Source organism: Stenella coeruleoalba, assembly GCF_951394435.1.
Source record: "Stenella coeruleoalba genome assembly, chromosome: 5".
NCBI lineage: Eukaryota > Metazoa > Chordata > Mammalia > Artiodactyla > Delphinidae > Stenella > Stenella coeruleoalba.
In genome coordinates this window covers 111,808,960-111,829,017 of record NC_137150.1, presented here as the reverse complement: position 1 = coordinate 111,829,017, position 20,058 = coordinate 111,808,960, and positions in this window count along the sequence as shown.

The following is a 20,058-nucleotide window of genomic DNA, read 5'->3' as shown; positions in this document are numbered from 1 at the left end:
AAATAAACATTTATAGCCAAAGATTATATTCATGTTGATGCTAACACAATTTTAAAATATAATGCTTTATATTATCTCATAGCAAAAAACCCAGAAAGGCAGAAGTACCCATTAGTCATAATGCAACCCTGATTCTTAGTCCTTTTATACAGAAAATTTGCATAATTGATACATTATTCTAATTTGGATATAAATTCCCAGCCACTTAATGTCTGAGTCAATAGTTTATTAAGACTTGGACAAAGTTTAGGAAAAATTGTACCCATTAGGGAAAACTAAGTTAGAGTCCTGTAAAGTCATTTTTAATTATACAGGTTAATTTTCACTGATCTTTTCATTTGTTCAGTGGCTTTTTTCTTGAGCTATTGACTTTCAAAATTATATTTTTGAAACTGTAAATATTATTATGAGACAAAAATAGCAAGAAACATAAGTAAAAACAAGGCAAAATAAAACAGCAGTAGCCTTAAATCTGCTCCCCAAATCCCTGCAATATATAAATGTCTTCAAATACTTTCACCTCTTTCTAAAGGAAATCGTTCCTATATACTATGTAGTTTTGAATGTATTCAACTATTTCTTATATCAACCTAAACTTTTGTCAAAAGCTGTAGTTCTTAAATTTTCTGGGTATTACATTAATTGGGGATATTTGTAAAACTGCAGGTTCCTGGGCTCCAAAACCAGGCTCTCTGTTTCAGAGATTCTATCATGGGCCCCTGGAAACTTTATTTTTAATAAACATTCAAAATGTTTCTGAAAAAAAAAAAATCACGGAAGACATGTTGAGAAACACTTCTCTAGTCATACAGATTTATTAAGTAGCATTTATAATCAAATCATATTTTTAATAGTAAAATCTCTACCAATGCATAATTGGAAGAGTTAAATAACATTTGAAAGTACTTTTAAACCTAAATATTATATTCTAATAGAAGAGACAAGTAACTTTGTAAATGTTTTAAATTAATTGATAAACGTCTGAATAGTCAGTGCAATTTTAAAAAAAGCAAACTGCCTATGAACAAGCAACACTATAGTTTCTAAGTGATATGCATTTTTCTTATCACTGCTCATGGCTACTGTGCTTACAGAAACTAATCACAACTATTGAAAAAACATTTCTGTGGATAAAACCCTTTGTAGAATGCATATATGCAATATTATTAGTTAAATAAATTTGGCAAATAATGAAAGAAATGTTTAAAGAGTCTATCACATTTCAATTTCAGAAATTTACTTTCAATTTTTTTTTGGTTAGCAGATCTTAAAAATTTGAAATAATTCCTCAAATCTATTCAAAATCTGTCAGGCATGTAAAAAATAAATCACAAAAATTAGGAATATATGAGGATTGCATGTAGATACTTCCTATTATTTCTAGAATTTTACATAAAGAATACTTTTGCTAAAATGTACAGCTTATCTGTGGATGATGATTCAAACCCAGATAACACTTAGCTCCTTGCAATTACCTTCCTTTGGATAAAGCAGCAAGGAACTGAAGTGGTGGGATGGGTGGGGAGGGTAAGCAGTAAGTCATTTCAGACAATTTCACACTCAAGGCTTGTTGACATGAGGCAGGGCAAAGGAAATAACCCTGTCAGCTCCTGCATCTTTAATGAGGGACAGTGCTGCTGCACATTCAGAGAAGAGAGAGGGAAAAATAAATTACATTTAACTTAAAAGGGGGCTGTTGGATTTATTCGAACAGAAATGCAACCTTGTATGCTTCCCCATCCCCACATATTGCCATTTAAAATCTTACAATATACAGCTAGAATTCAACATTTTTTTTTACCATCGATGTTCTTCAAATTTTCAATTCAATCCACTATGTGTGAAATGTATACTTTTAAAACATATCCTTTAACATTTATCTTTTATTGTCTATCTGACATCTGTTGCAATCAGAGGTAGATGTTTAAAATGGAAAGATAGGTAACTGTCAGATTTCTTTGTAGCAGATTAGATAAAGATGTGGCCTAGCCCAGATACAGCATGCCTCAAAGATAACTGCAGCTGGTTTAAGAGTACTTTATATGTGAATGAGAGATGAGGAAAATTGACAAGATGAGCATCTAACAGTGGTTTTACTACAGAGCCTTTAATGAGCTCTATATGCAATGAAGGCTACAATTCACATGGTTGGAGAGGCTCAATCATTCCTAGAATTCACTTCTTAATTATTCCTTTTCTCTTAAAAAGGATCTACTTTGCACCAACAAGAGTATTTCTTCATTTAAAATGTACAAGTAATTTCTAGCCATCTCCCTAATATACCAACCACTTCACATACAATATTGTAAAACATAACAGCAGTTTTAAAAATATATTATACAGGGGAACAACATAGAAAATAAACAAAGGAAGTGGGTAATCTATCAATTCAAGCATTGTTTTAATATTTAATTACACCAAGTAACCACATCACAGTTTGACTGAAAACCTCTTTATTATTGTGGTAATAAAATAACCTACATTACAATGGTTATCTTCATTGCTCCCTATTTGGTACCCTGAGGCATCTTGTTCTGGTAGATTCTCTACTAATAACTCACCATGTTCTATAGATCATATATTGCTCCTTAGTTTTTTAGAAACATGGTACATTTATTTTTTTAATTATGTGACTTTTGAAATACATTTCTGATGAAGGAGGATATTCTTTCCTCAAGGAAAAGAGCGGAAGTAAATCAGCTGAATGAGAAACTATGTTTTTGAAAAAGTCGCTAATATTTGATCTTCCTGTCTGTGATCTTCTGAGCTATGCTAAACTCAGTCCAGGTCAAGGGCCTCTACGGAACATAATAAAGCTGGAACAGCAACAACAGAAAGAATCAGGATCTCACTTCATTCTGAGATTAATGTGAAGGAGAAGAGATTCTGAGGCTGATGACTCCTTTTAGCAGGTTTTCTAAGCTCCTTAGCCTGAAACCAATGCTCCTGGATGGAAGGCAGTTATGAAAATGACTTCCACTCCGCAGATGTTCCTTTTGAAAAGCTAACAGCGTATTTCTTTTGACAGGTAAATTGCTTTGAAATAATTCTTGAACTCTCTGGCCCTGAACAGGAAAGGCATTTAGCTTTATAAATCCCATTTTTGGATACCCTTATTTCTTTTCAAGGTGTTGCCTCAAAACGGACCCCAAGTTACTAATCCGTATGACATATTTTTGCTAACTGCTAACCAATTGATCACATATGTACCTAATCTACATACTGCATTAAGCAATAAATTCATGTATTTTAAGTTCTCTTTAGTCTTAAAATGCTTGCATGTCAGATAGCAATTGCAGAGTTTTGACAAATTTTGGAACCAAATGTTCAAGTTGATATGTCTTCTCTGAAATTATACAGTATCTTCTTGAATGAAAAGGTAACTTTGTATTCCACAGATAAACCTTACATCCCTACCACACACTGTATGCACACAGTCCTTCTTCCATATATCTAGATAAGTGAAGATGATTCAAACCACACTTGACCATTTTGAGATTTGATTACCTTCTGAAGAACTAGATCATGGACTGAATTTGTTGACCTGGAGCAGTTATGAGCTGGCAAGGCAGTTTAAGGACAATTACACCTAAACCCCCAAAACTATATCTATATCTAAAACTGTAGTCACAGTTTCCAAAACACTTTCATATAACCTCTTTATCCTGATGATCTGAGAGACAATGAACTACTTTGTACTTATATTTGCATTTTTCATATAATCAAAAATGCTTAACATTTTTTCATATTGTCATTTTTTGATATTGGGTTCATTCATTCATTTGAATAAATAGTCAACAGAGTAGTGGTAAGAGAATAGAATGTAGGAACAGGTTAAAATTAAAAACTTGTAGTAATTTCAGAGTGTTAACCTAATATAGTACAAAGCAGCTAAATTAACTCTGTTACAACAGATTTTAAATTTTCTATATACTACCACCCTATGGAAATGTTTTTAACAGATCTAAACATACTTTTTGTTCACAACTCCCTTATCTTCTAAATACAATGTCAACCCAACAGAGGAAAAAATTCAAGCCCCAAGATTATTTGAAAATCCTGATTTGTGTGTGGATACACATAAGTTACAAATAGTTGCTGAATATTAGAATAAACACAACAATAAAATAAATAAAAATCAAGCTTCACATTTTGGTTTAATAAAACACCAAATACCATTCTTTTATGAATAACTTGGCTAAATTATGATGATATATTAAATATATTAAAGTTAACTACAATTTTCCCATAGTTCTAACTAAGAGGAGAGTTGAAATTACATTGTGATTAGTGTATCAACATATTTTTCTATTTTCCTCTACCATAACATGGGATTTAGTCAATTTCCTATAAAAGACTTTAAGTAAAGCTTTGTACAGCACCATTAATGAAATTATGATGTCAAAGAAACAGATTTCTAACATCACCAAAAACAACAGTAACCACGGCAGCAACAGAGCAGCATGTTGCATTTTTATTCTGACCTTGTTCAGCCTGTGAATTAGCACGTCACTACTCCAAAGGAATTTCAGTTTTAAATATTTTACTTTTTTTGAAGTTCCTTTTCCATGGTACTAACATGCATTATGACTTTGCTCTTCTTTTTGTTACCCATTTTTTCCTATTACAATTATTCTTGCACTTAATATAGTAACTTCTTACATGTTTCAGTAATAGTGAATTTTTCTGAATTTTCTCAGTTTCTCTAGGGAATTAATAAAATGCTCTGTATTCAAGAATAATATTTAATCCCTAAAATTTATCAGCACACATACTTAAGAAACCATTCACAAAGACTTACAAGGTCTAAAGAAAATGAACAAATTCAACTTACAACACACACAATAAAAAATGAATTTAAAGCAAAGAATGAATACGGATCAAGGTTTGATGAAACAAATGCATGGCACTTACCTGGAATAAGCTGTGTCAGGAACAGGTGGCTTTTTGACAAGCTGAGGAGTGATATTATGACCAAAAAAGGAGCATGTTTCCATTTCATCTTTGTCCCTTCCTTGCATTACACCCAGCCAGTGGTACAGATATGTTTTATCTGCGAGAAAAAAATCAACAGAATTTTTTTAATGTTGAGAGAAAGACAATATTAAAAATATTTTGTGAAAAATCACAGTATAAATGCATTTAAAATATCATTTTTCAAAATGATAAAACAAATAGTTAAAATGAATATAACTTAACACAAAGTATATTTTAGGATATACATTTTGAACAAATGTAGTATTTATTAATTTTGAAAATTCCTTTCAATGAGATATAAATAGCAAATGATTCCTTGGTTTTCTCTATCCTTTAGGGGATGACAGTTTCTGATTTCCCACCAATTGAGTTAGAATGCTCTCATCAGGTCTAGAAAACCTGATGATTATTCATTTACTAAATAAATATTTACAGACTGTTCATACGGAGCCAGTCACTATGCTACTTTGGGGACACAGCAGAAAAAAAAAAAAAACTAAATTCTTTCTTCATTCACGTACATAAGAAATTTGAGGCCATTTTAGTTACATCTCTTTATGAACAGATTCAAAACAAACAAACCCAAACAACTTTTGTAGCTGTTCTATTCTGAGAGGCACTGTGTATCAATCACAAAGGGCCCAAGAAACACAAGAAAGTGCCTTGTAGGCAACAGAGTCTTCAGTCAACAAGGCCTTTGACAAGATGATGACTCTAACAATGGCAGAATAAAACTACAGGTATTCAAGTAGATGACTGATCAGTTTTGCCTGGGAGGATTTGAGACAGGCTGGGACCTGGGACTCTTTGCTACAGTGTTGCAATGTTTGCACCTACACAAAGAAAATACAAAGAAACTATGAGACTAAAAATAACTGTGTGCATAAGCAGTTGGGGCAAATTCTGGACAAAAGATACTGCCACTTTTTTTTTTTTTTTTTGGCATTTGCCTTTACTTTATAAAAATACACAACTTAAATACATATGACACTCTCTATACAAGACATAAACAGCTGTTAGTTACTGCCACTTTTGAAGAGCCCCAAGCAAACACAGGGACAAAAGCAGGGTACTGTGCATGCCACCTGTGGAAAATGCTCTTCAGAATTAGAAAACATAATAACCAAGTATCAAATTATATATAATATGTATACATAATATGTGTGTGTATGTTTTCCCCCTAATAGTATATTGGTATATTCAGGAAACTTTAAGGGGAGCTGTCTGCCTGGGTGATAGTTTGCCAGGATATAATATGATCGAAAACTGAGAAGGTAAAGACAGGTAATGAGGAGTCAGTGTAGAGTTTAATGACAGATGATAATATGATCTAAATTACACTTGTCCTTACGTATCCACAGAGGATTAGTTCCAGGACATCCCACGGACACCAAAATCTGCAGATGCTCAAGTCCCTTATATAAAATGGCATGGTATTTGCATATAACCTACACGCATGCTCTCCTATACTTTAAATCATCTCTAGATTACTTATAATATCTGATATAGTATAAATGCTACGTAAATAGTTTAAATACAATATAAATTCTTTGTAAATAGTTGCCAGTACACATCAAATTCAACTTTTGCTTTTTGGAACATTCTGGACTTTTTTTTCTAATATTTTTGATCCTTAGTTGAACCCAGAGATGAAGCCCACAGATATGGAGGATCAACTATTATTTAGAAGATAACTCTGATGAGAATGTGAAGGATAAAGTCATTCTGAGGAAAATTAGCACAGAGACCATAATAATAGTGCAGAAAAGTATAATGAATGCTTACAAAGGACACTGGCAGAGGAAATGGAACAAATGTCTCGTAGGGAGGGTAGGGGGTAGGGAGGCACTAAAGTGACACCAAACAAATATACTTTGCAAAACTTGGCAATTGATTAGATCTGGGAGATAGGAAGTGGAAGGACATTTATTCATCTACCCAAACACACACACATAAATCTAGCACAATATACAATGTAATTCAGCCCCAAAGAAAAATAAAATTCTATCACTCATTTTTGTGGCTCTCAGAGTTCCAACTTGAAAAAAGGATGACTGACTTCATTCTGCCGGTTTATCTGCACCAAGCTATTGTCAATCTGTCTACTTGAGCTGAACTGTCCTTACTTTATTACTTATCACTGCAGAGTTAATTGCCAACTTTTCCTTTAGCAGAGCTGCCTAATCCTCCGGCCAGACAGCTATAATCATCTGGCCTCACTGAAGATATATGAGGATTATTTCTTCCCTCTTAAGAATTCTGCAAGCGACTCCTGTCTAGGCTAGAACTTTGCCTCCAAAGAAATATTCCTGGTTACAATGGGTTCAAATTTGTGGTCTGTCTTCCTTGTTTGGGGCTAATGACCCTCTAACTTTCTTTTTTTTAATTAATTTTTATTGGAGTATAGTTGATTTACTCTGCAACTTTCTTTATCCTGGTATGAATGACACTCATAAATGACATTATATACCCACGTTATCTTTCATACATTTTCTGTCTTAAGTGTCAAATGAGAATAAAAAGTAGATTATATTTCTACAGAAAAGCACAAGCCTAGATGGACAGTTCTACTCTTCAATGCATACTGTGCAGCTGTTAGTTTGTCTAGAGGCTCTTTTTCAGGGTTATCCATTGAATGTTCTGGCTTAGAGTCACATTTTGCAGTGATGTGCCCATGATTAGCTCTTCCAGAGATAATGTGTAAATACTGCATTCTAGTAATTTCTGCGTGACGGGGTTTTGATATAATAGCTACCCTGTCTTCTTGGATCCTGCTTGCCTAGGGATTTCTCACATTCCTCCTCAGTCTGTTTGATTATTGTGTGCACTAGACACTAACTAGAGTCCCTGTTTTGGAATAGACCCTAGACCTCTGATTCCTTAAATGTGCATAAGCAGTTTTGCCTCAGCTTTTGATATAAATAAAATCATGTATGAATCTAGAGGCTGTTTATAATTTGGTTATTATTTGAAGATCTAGAATGATTTTATTAGTTAAATGACATTTTAAAGTCTATTTATTGAAACTGAGGTTTTCATATCTGGGGTTAATTATAGTCCAACAATTGCATTAACAATTATATATAGTCTGTTAGTAGCAGTCAGTCTTGATAAAATAAAGGTCCTTATCAGACATGTACATTCTTCTTTTAAATCAATGCAATAATCATAAGATCATAAGAAAGTAAAACTGAAAGTATAAACACTTATTATAGTTGGTTGAACTGCTACAAGTTATGTTAACAGGCAGATATGTATTTCAAACTTCTATAATGTTTTAGTATGAATATTCATCAAACAAATTTTTATTATCTAAGGACAATTTTGTGACTTTACAAAATAGTTAGTGATTTTGAGTTAGGATCCACAAATCAAAAGTGGCAATTGCATTATTTGCTGTGTACGCACATGACAATACATTGAAGTTTTGATCTTCGAGTCCTCTCTGAAAAGGAAAGTAACCCAAGATAAAAAATAAGCTTAATAGCAATTACAATGACCCTTTGTTTAAAATCACACTTTCTGACATATTAACAACAGGACAATTGATGTTAGTGAAGAATGTGATGCAACTGTGCTTAGATTCTGAGTATTACGAAATAGTGAACTCAACAACCACAACCACAACCCCTTATAAGAACACTTTTCCCCATAGATGTGTATATATACACAGTACTGCCTACTGTCAAAGTATTAAAAATGAATATCTATACAGTTTTGAATTAAGAAAACTAACATGATAAGAGAAAAGAGAAAAACAAGCTACAATGTCCCTTTCTATTGTGAAATATTAAGCTAACTAGACATTACAGAATTATTTAGCGCAATATAAATTCTCTGAAATGTAATTTACTTGGGAATGATAAGTATATAGTAGTAATATAGTGTAGTGTTTTAGAAGCATAGATGGTACAACCAAACTATTCAGGTGTGAATCTCAGCTCCACAACTCAGATGTTGTTTGATGCTGAACAAACAATTTAATCTCTCATAGTTTCATCTTTCTCAAATATAAAATGTAAAGTAATAGTAATAGTCACAACACCGGTTGAGCTAATATGCATGGAGTGTTATAAGATTGTCTGTTCCATCATCTGATATCTATAAATATTAATATCATAATGACCCCCAACTTCAAATAGAATCCAATGAGGCTCCCCAGTGATGATGGACCCAATCTTAGATTTGTATTTACATGTTGCTTTACATTTTATTTTATTTTGTTTTGCTTTACATTTTAATAGTGTCTGTGTTAGGTTTAACTTGCAAGATGTTAGCGGTCTTGATTGATTTTAATGAACTTTATTAAGATGAAATCTATATATGATAAAACGAACCAATTTAAAGTGTAAGGTTCAGATTTGTCACACATAGAGATCCATATGACTTCCACTCCAATCAAGATGCAGATGCTTTCTACAGGGGCCTTGATGTTGAGAGATAATATGTTATATGCATATGCTGTGTATATGTACATGTTGCTAATGCAGATTTTCAAATAATAGGCTGGTCTATCCCCTGTTTTTAAGAGGATGATTGCTCAAAGAGAATTTTTGAAAATATATTTTGGGATAATCATGTTCCACTGATTACTAATGAAATTTCTTACAAAGTAAAAATGTCCCACATGAAATTAATTTTGGTAACTGCATGGATCAACAAAATAAAAACATTTCTTTAGGCACACATTTTGGATTACTTAAGATAATATAAATATTTGCTAAGCTTACCAGTGCATCATGATGACTATTTTTCAGCTTCTTCTGAAACTCTTCATCATAGGTAGCTCCCCCTTCATTTACCTCTCCCCCTATTCCCCTTCCTCCTCTTCCTTCTTCTTCTTTTTTTCATATTTGGAAGGACAGAAACTGTATTTACTGAGGCTTTCCTCGTTATTAACCATAACTTATTATCTAAGTTACGGTACTCTCTTGCTCTAGAGAACCAAAATATTTTTGGAGTCTTGTCTTCTCAGTCTTTTCATTTTATTCAGCTTAATTTTTTTTTTTTTTTTTTTTTTTTTTTTTTTTTTTTTTTTGCGGTACGCGGGCCTCTCACTGCTGTGGCCTTTCCCATTGCGGAGCACAGGCTCCAGACGCGCAGGCTCAGCGGCCATGGCCCACGGGCCCAGCCGCTCCGCGGCATGTGGGATCTTCCCGGACCGGGGCACGAACCCATGTCCCCTGCATCGGCAGGCGGGCTCTCAACCACTGCGCCACCAGGGAAGCCCTTCAGCTTAATTTTTTACTGCTGATCATTCAGTGGGTCAAAAGTTAGGAAAAAGTTGGAAATTTTCAATAACACAACAAGATCAACAACTGTTGATTATTTCTGCCCTAGTCTTGGATAAAAGAAACAACAGTGGCAAATAATAGCTGTTTCTAAAAACCATTTGTCTTTGTGAGATCAAGGACCTGAAATGGCCAGCCTCATTTTGGTTATTGCATGTAACAGATGAATCAGTCAGCAATTTACATATGGAGTAAAGAGATATTCTCCGCCTTTACAAATTGGAAAGACTGAAGCTTGGTCTACCCTATAGGACTATCCACCTAAAGCTCATAAAGGAAAACCAATCATCAGAAATTGAAGGTCTCTATTTAAATCAGTCTTTGGAAAATTCTGGAACTTAAAATAAATTAAAAATCCAAAATTAGGTTTTGCAAAAGAATTATAATTAAACAAATAATCAATAAACACTCTTGAATAGTTAATATATGGAGGCAGTGGAGAGTCAAATAGGTGTGAAACAAATCTACTTTCTTAATGTAAGAGCCGAAGATAATTTATTATATACTAGTGGCAAAGATAAAAATGATTAAGTTGGCCATGGAGGAAGTAGTCTGAAGGTGGTCTGGGGATAGGGCTGGTCTAGCCTTTAAAGAGTTTGTTGAAGTTACACAACTGCTGAAACTGGTAAAATGTATTCAGTGAGAGGACACACTCAAGGTGTAGATAAGTACGGCAAGAATGGAAGGTTTGTATAAAAAGGTAAAATTAAATAATACATAATATATATGCAGTACTTCAAGGTTTACTTTTTTACTAGCCCATCAGATTTAATATTAGGAAAATAAGTCATTAAATATTACCTTCACATGAGAATATAAGTTCAGATCTTTATGAGACTGGTCCGTATGAATACGTGTATTAGAAAATAAGTGAACTGGAATCAAATCTACTATTTTTCTTATTACAAAATCACAATGTCAAAGAATTGCAAAGTCTTGAATGCAAGACTAATTCAAGGCTTTTCTTTATCCACAGTGTGATGGCATAAGGGAAGATAAAGCTTGGTAACAAATATATAACTTGGAAATGAAAGTGAATCAAGACAAAAGAAACCATGTAGAAAATTATTAGTATGTTCTGGTATGTATGGTTAATAGGATCTTACATAAAAGTCTACTAAGTGGATAAAAAGATGGAATAAATATTAAGACATTGCAAAGGAAAGGCAATGGAATTTGATGATGCACAGAACACTGGAGCTTAAAAAGAAAAAAAGAAAAGAAATAAACATAAATGTATAGTGCCACTCCCAAAATTTCAACCTAGAAAATAAAAAGCTTAATAAGAAATGTGTGTGTGTCTGTGCCTTTGTGTGTGTTATCTTTGCAAATGACTGGCTAATCTACTCTTACTCTGGAGTTCTCTAGAATAATAATATGTATATAAATCTATAGTTAACTCTACTAAGAGTTTATTATTACTCTGTTTAGTTGGGATGCATTTAATTTGAAATAATAAGAAGTCAGAGGTGTATAATACCTTCTAAAAATGTAGGCTTAATGTTTTCAAATAGACAAGGCAAACTGGAAAAATTTCTACCAAATTCTTAAGTTTTCACATCTCCTAGAAAGAATGTATTATTTGAAAATAGCATAGTGCATATAAAAGCCAAGTACTTAAATCACAGATTTAGAGCACCTATGTATATATTATAATTAATTTATGATACATTTAGCTTCTCATATACTTAGAGAACGCTTCTCTCATAGAAGGAGTCAAATACTATATATTTAGTCAGATGTTTAAATTATCCTAAACCCCAAATATTAATATCCTAGACTTATTAACTTATTGTCACTATTAACTTTCTGACTTCGTTTATATACATAGATATTTGTAGAGGAAAACAAGAGGAAAGAAACTAAGAACAAAAGACTCTGGAAAGTAAGTTTGAAATCAATACTGAGAATAAAATATGTTAAAAAAAGTACAGAAGTGAAGACAAGATTAAGACAACCCTGGAAAATTGGGTAGAGAGCTAATCAGGAGAAGCAGAAATAAGAAAATTAGCAAGGTTCTCAGTGGTTTGTCACCTAATTTCTTGAAGATCCTGGATATGTATGCATAGCTACATTACAGTTTTATCTGAATGGATCATGGACCCTATATCCAATTAAGACTTCATTCATTTCACAAAAGATTAATTAATTCTTATCAGGTTTCCAGGAAACACAACATTTTAAACATACTGTGAAGAAACTCTGGGCATGATGACACACCTCAGGTTGTATATAAAGAATGAGACCTTTATTCTATGTCCAAAATGTACTAAAATAGCTTATCAAGTCAGGATGAAGACTCAAATAAACTAATTTTTTATTTAATTAGTTCACTTAACATAGTCCTTCTATGTGTCCCAGGTAGACAGATATATTACCATAATTAATAGTCAGAGAGAAAATAAAAAAAGTTATCTGAGACATACTTTTTTTTAGAATTCTTACTCTTCAGCCTATATCAAATTTAGAGAAACTTCCATAGACTCTTTGTATCTGCTTAAAATTTTTATGTTGAAACCTAATCCCCAGTGTGATGCTATTAGGATATGGGTCCTTTGGGAGGTGATTAGGTCATGAGGGTGGAGTCCTCATGCATGAGATTAGCATCCGTATAAAAGAGATCCCAAGGGGCTTCCCTGGTGGCGCAGTGGTTGAAAGTCCGCCTGCCGATGCAGGGGGCAAGGGTTCGTGCCCCGGTCCGGGAAGATCCCACATGCCGGAGAGCGGCTGGGCCCGTGAGCCATGGCCGCTGAGCCTGCGCGTCCGGAGCCTGTGCTCCGCAACGGGAGAGGCCACAACAGTGAGAGGCCCGCGTACCACAAAAAAAAAAAAAAAAAAAAAAGAGCGACCCCAGAGTCACAGTGAGAAGAGAAAATGGCCCTCTATGAACCAGGAAGTGGGCCTTCACCATACACCAAATCTGCCTTGATCTTGAACTTCCCAGCCTCAGGTCTGTAAGAAATAAATTTCGTTGTTTACAGGCCACCTAGTCTAAGGCATTTTGTGGTAGCACCCTGAACAGACTAATACAAGAAGCACTTTGCCATATAGAACTAAATGTAAATGTAACGGATCTGCTATACTTCTAAAGACTTCCAAAACTTTGAACTTCTGGTTTTGTACATTTCACTGATTAGAATGTTTAAAGACATAGCTATAGAATGGATTATTAATATTTCTTAAAAGGAAAACATTAAAAGAAATGATACCAACGAGCAGTAAAAATGAACATCATCACCTCACCAACCCATTTTGTGGCCTAAAGATGTTACTATGCTATAATTTTAGGAGAATCATCACAAAGAAAGGACAAATAATTATTTTATTGCTACAAAATGAGAATCAGAAACATCAGATGGTTCTTAAAACACTGCACATAGAATATTCAAAATACTAATTGACACCTTCAAAGAAAGTACTCTGAGCAGCCTGAAGACAGCCCAATTAATGGTCACTAAAAGTTCTACTTAATGTTTGGTCTCCTTTCAGCACGTTGAAGCTGATACTTCATCAGTGGTTAAAAGCCACGGTGGCATGACTTTTGGATTAGATATATTTTAATGTAGTGCATTCCAAGAATTCACATATGCATTTCAAGATTAAAATCAATAATGACACTAAGATGGTTGTCATCCACTGGCTAGACTATGTTATCAAAATGATGGAAATGCAGTTATGTATAAAAATAAACATAATGTGCTGTCCACAGGGCATGATGAAGATAAACACCAGTTCCTCTACTGTAGCTACCATAATCATTAAAGAATTGATGGCCAATTAAACTGCACAAATCCTTAGGGGGAGAGGGGGAAAAAAAGCACAGCAGTAAATGCAGAAAGGTTCAGATCAATTTTTCACCCTAAACATAGTGAAGTTCATTAGTATTGCTAACACAAAGGCAAAGGTAAAGATAGCAAAATGAAGATTTTTATCTTCTTTTCACTTTAATTATAGGGGTGCCTCAGGCAACCTAGTTTTCTAACTTGTTAAAAAAGATTGTATTAATATACTAGTGGAATTGTATTATGAATAAAAAATTTAAAAGATGATTTAATGCAAAGAAATTCTACATGTAAATACGTAGAATGTAAAGATTTGATATGAAGAAGATTCTACAAGGTTTTTTTTTTTTTTTTCTTTTTCTTATTTTGCAGCTAAAACAAAGGCTGTCTACATCAGGAAAATTTCAAAATGAATTTTCAAATTCACAAAGATGGTTCCTTAAAAGTATACTCATGTACACAAAGACAAAAAGAAAGCAATTTTCAAACAAAAGCAATTTTCAAAATGGTGTGCTCACACTGAATCAGTCAGATGAATTCTATGCCCACTTGACCTTCAATCATATTTTTCATTTCATCATTCTGTTGAAAATTAGTGGGACAGATGATATTTGGTCATCCTAGCTGAAAGTGAATCCAGTTGCAGACCTATGTTTCTGGAAAAATATCATCTTTCAAGTAATGTAGCACAGAAATGAACATCAATAGATTCACTATTCTAAAATAAGTTTTGTCTTTGATAACTTATATTTATCTGTGCACTGATAACAAAAACAGAAGAAACTGTCCGGGCATTGGTTTGGTCAAAGGAAAGTTACATATTAAGCTGGTCAGGCTTGACACCTATGTTGAGAGTGAGAAATGTAGGTGGTAGAGAGGGCAGAGGATGAGAGCACACAAAAATGAGAGAAGTGAACAGTTGATTTAGCAAGGATGTTCTGCTGGCCGTTCCTGGAATGAACAACAAACCAATTGTACAAGTGAGGTAGTTATCCTCTGAACATGTCTGGTGACTTTATTTTTCACTTTAGAGACCAAGACTTCAATTAAAGCCAGCTACACTGCAAGTTAAAATATCTGATGAGGTTAAAAAAAGTATATTTAACGGAATACGATGTCACTATTAGATTACTTTCTCTAAAACCAATACAAAACAAGAATATACCCAAAAGTAAATTAAAATGACCTTATTCATGAGCCTATAGTTCATCCTTTTAACACTATTTCTCCAAGAACCTATTATGTGGCATCTTAACATTCAAAAATTAATAGGACACAGTCCCTGCCCTGGAAGAGTTTATATTATGGCAGGGGGAAGCAGAGCCACATAAACTAAATACAGCATGGTAATTTCCATAACAGAGTTTAAATTTTGTTCCATGAGATCAAAGAGAGAACAAGGCAACCAGGCTTCTGGTAAATTGGAAAATGTTCATCACAGAAGTAAACATTTCAGATGGATCTCGAAGGAATAATAGTTGTTGATCAAGCCAAATGAGTTTAGGACGGGAGAAGAATGTAATTCTAAGCAAAAGTACCAACTGTGCAAAAGTATGAAGCAAAGAGTCTGTTTAAAGAAAAATAAATTATTTTATTTAAATGGGATTTCAGATGACCTATATGTGTGAGGCTGTGATTAGACAGGATGCTGAAAAAATAGAATTAGGCTGAAATGTAAAGGGCTTTGTGTGCAAAAAAAGATGTGTAATCAGAAGAATGAATTGAACAAATGTGGTTTCTAGGCCAAAAACTGTGAATCATGGCCATGAAGTGGGAAAGTCTGGAGACCACCCATGAGGCCGCATAGGTCACTACTGCAATATTCTGCAATCCAGCACCATGACTGCCATGTAGCAAACACTAAATATTTGTTGAATTAATGATGGGTGAATGAACACAATGATATGAACACAATGATAGTCATCTGAACTAATGTACTTGTAGAGAAGACAGAAATACACACATGAAAACGATAATATTCATGAAGTCCATGTCTATGAAAATGGCCATTATGTTAGGCAAGAAATCATGGTGATTAAGACAGAGGATGTTTACAGAAAGCAAAATTACTTACCAATATTAACCAGAGCAAAATGCCCTCAGTTTTCAATGTTACATGCCTTTATTTTCTAAGCAAATTGATTTTAAACACACTGCCTTGAATGTGAATGGAAACCTAAAATTGGTTCAATTCTATTGGGAGATGAGTCACAGCATCATTTTTAAATGGATGTGACATTTAAATTAAAATCTACTACTTCGGGTTTGATTTTTTAGTGCCTAAATAATTATGTTTTTTACAGCTATCCATATTAAAGCTCAATATTAATTTCCAAACTGTGAGTGCATTGCACATTAATAGCTAAATGAGCTGCAAACTTTTAGATTACTTAAGAGCAAATCGCTCTAGAAATATTATTATCCAAAATGCACATATAGCCCAGTCAATCTTAGCAATTGCCTTCACTTTTGTTGGGTTAGTTTATGAAGATATAGCAGCAGAGAGGGGACAGAAGGAGTAAGCATTAAATTTCAGAATACCAGTAATTCTACCTTAAAATAGACATTAATGAAGTAACAGAAGAGCAGGCCAAAAGTCATTTTAATATGTCAACATGCACAAGTACACAACAAAAAGATTCGCACACAAAAGGCTGTGCATAAAAGATGGAGGAAAAATTCTGTGGCTGGCGATTGTGTTGCATGCATTCTAGAAGGTAAGGGTTTTTGAAAGGCATTTAGCTTTAAATTACTCTGTGTTCCTTTGAATGTCCTCAGCAGGACCAGAAATGGAGGATTCAATTTTCAAAGATAATTGTGTCAGATAACTATCTCATGCCTTTTCAGCAAGAATCTGATAAACACCTAATTACTAACCAAGTGATTTTAGAGCTACATTGCTGGGCTGATGTGAAGGCTACCTAGAAAGACCTGGTCATTCAATGTATCAGAAAGGAAATGTAGTTGGACTGTAAATTAATTTCATTTATTTGGCCAATGAAATCTTATCAACTATCCTAAAGAAATAATTTATTATTTTAACAAAAGAGCAGAAATTTCATCATAAAATCAATTATAGCCACAAAAATAAACTCTCACCACAGCACATCTAAAACAACCAAGTGAAAATAAAAATAGATTCAGTTGGAGTTTCAGGCAGTTTACCTTCTTTGGGAAAGCTTTGTGCAACTATACGGATACCATCTATTATGCTGGAAAAAAGCATAAAGTTAATAATTTTGGATGTTAGAATTTGGTTCAGGGACTTCCCTGGTGGCACAGTGGTTAAGAATCCTCCTGCCAATGCAGGGGACGTGGGTTCGAGCCCTGGTCCGGGAAGGTCCCACATGCCGCAGAGCAACTAAGCTCGTGTGCCACAACTACTGAAGCCCGCGCGCCAAGAGCCCGTGCTCCGCAACAAGAGAAGCCACCACAATGAGAAGCCCGCGCACCACAATGAAGAGTAGCCCCTGCTCACCGCAACTAGAGAAAGTTTGCATGCAACAACGAAGACCAAACGCAGCCAAAAATAAATAAATAAATTTATTTTTTTAAAAAAAAGAATTTGGTTCAACTCTTTTTTTTTTTTTCGGTACGCGGGCCTCTCACTGCTGTGGCCTCTCCCGTTGCGGAGCACTGGCTGCGGCCGCACAGGCTCAGCGGCCGTGGCTCACGGGCCCAGCCACTCCGCGGCGTGTGGGATCTTCCCGGACCGGGGCACGAACCCTTGCCCCCTGCATCGGCAGGCGGACTCCCAACCACTGCGTGACCAGGGAAGCCCTGGTTCAACTTTTTTAATAAAAGATGTTAGCCATAAATACATGAGTATTCACCTTTAAATGCATTTGTATACACACTCAGCTGGATTCTCCATTATTTCTACATGTGATTCCGTATCATACCCCTGGCCTTTACTTGCAGTTTCACGTTGTCATATATAGTGTAAGGCCTAAAATTAAGGTCAAATATTATGTGCTGCCTTGACATCTGGTGAAACTGATATGGCCCGAAGTGATCTAACTGCAAGTTTCCCTCCCCACTCTACTCCTGTGAATAACATCCTCTATCCAAACCCCTTCCTTAACAGCCATAGTTTTTGCTTATATTTGAGGATGAGGTTTCCTTACTCAGCCAGCCTATGGAATTATTCAGACAAGCCAATCACACTCTCCCAGGAGAACTAGTGCACATCACTCTCTTGATACTACAAAGCTTGCCTCCCACAGACTCTAGTTCTTTCCTCTGTTCCAGAATGCAACCCCCATGTGACCCTGTGGGGCACATGGTGTCCTTTTCCCCTAGGCTGTGAGTGTGAGTGATAATTTGCTGTTGGTCTCATCTGTCCAGTGTTGGATGCCATGGGATCAAGCATCCCTAAGTCTCTTTGGTGAGAATCCCTCCCTCATCAAAGGGGAAAATATGAGGTGATTAAAACATCATAGGACAACTCAGATTGGTCTAAAGCGCAGACTTTCCCTTTCTTTAAATAAATATGTCATTTGATTGGTATATTTCCAGGGTAACTGCCAAACTGTGGAGATCAGGAGAGGCAAATAAAACGATAGGAGGCTTTGAGTAGAATGCCTTCCTATGTCAATGAATAACATGTACTGAACATGTATTGAACACTTTCTCCCATTCCCTCAGATAGTTCCTATTGGCTTAGTAGCTACTTATGTAAAATGATAGAGGATAAAATCAAGAGGACAATATTAACAAAAAACAAAAACGAGGCGGTCCATTACCAAAGGATAGTCAGAAAAAGGATTCATCCACTGAAAAGTTAAAGCTCACTGCAATCTCAGCAAATTATGCATAACAGATTAAAGAACAGGTTTCATTCTTTAACCATTTTCATCTTAAAGATAAGCAGATGAGTATTTGGCAGTGGCAATGTTGTTTTCTTTTCGTTGCTTTTACATTTTCCCATACACTGTCTCTATTTGCCATTATTTCAAAATCTTTGGTCCTCAAGGTACCCCTATTTTAGGCCAGTTTGAGATCAGAGGATAAAAGCCTAATTAGTGTAAAAGTGGGAAAAAAATAAAACAAAAATAGCTACAGGAAGTAGAAGGAAAGTATATATGTTTTCCTGATAAAATTGGGGTATGATAATTATTTGAAGGTAATTATTACATCTCCACATCTATACATTAAACTAAAGCACTTGAAAGATTTCTCAGTTTTTCAAATAGTGAAATATTACAAAGCAATCAAGGGTAAAACAGTGAATTTTAGCAATTGCAAGATCATAGAAATAGTAGGTATTTGATTAATTATTTTTCTCTCTTGGTCACTTTTAAATCCAGGAACTGGTTTGAGATGCAAGGTATAAAGAGTATTTTTTTGTTGCAAAGTAAATACACAGTTAAATAGAATTTGCAAAATTAAAGTTCGAGTCCATGATCCTTTCCTGATAATTACGTTGAAGATTAAAATTTATGCTGAGGGTGATCCCCCATTCCCCAGTACTAGACAGAATTCATTACTTTCCACATACTTTGTCTTTTGCATAGTAAAAAAAAATCTGAAAAATCATTACTTAGTCTTCTTATTTTATGGTCCTTTTGCTAGAAAATGCTATCCCAATATAAAAAGCTATTTTTCTTATTTTATTCAACCCAATCTTATCATCTCTTTGTTATCTTTTCCTCTTGAATCAATAATTTCCACCAACCTTCAAATGTGCTCTACTGTCTCACGACTACAAACATAATACAGAAGACAAACGAAGGGCAAAAGTATTTGTCTTTCTCTATCTAACTTATCTCACTTCACGTAATGTCCTCAAGGTCTATCCATGTTGTAGAAAATGGCAGGATTTCCTTTTCTTTTCTCATGGCTGAATAATATTTCAGTGTGTGTGTGTGTGTGTGTGTGTGTGTGTGCATGTGTGTGTATGTGTACACACACCTTTCCTTTATCCATTCATCCACTGATGAGTAATTAGTTCTTTTCCATATCTTGGCCATTGTGAATAATGTTGCAATAAACATGGGGTACATATA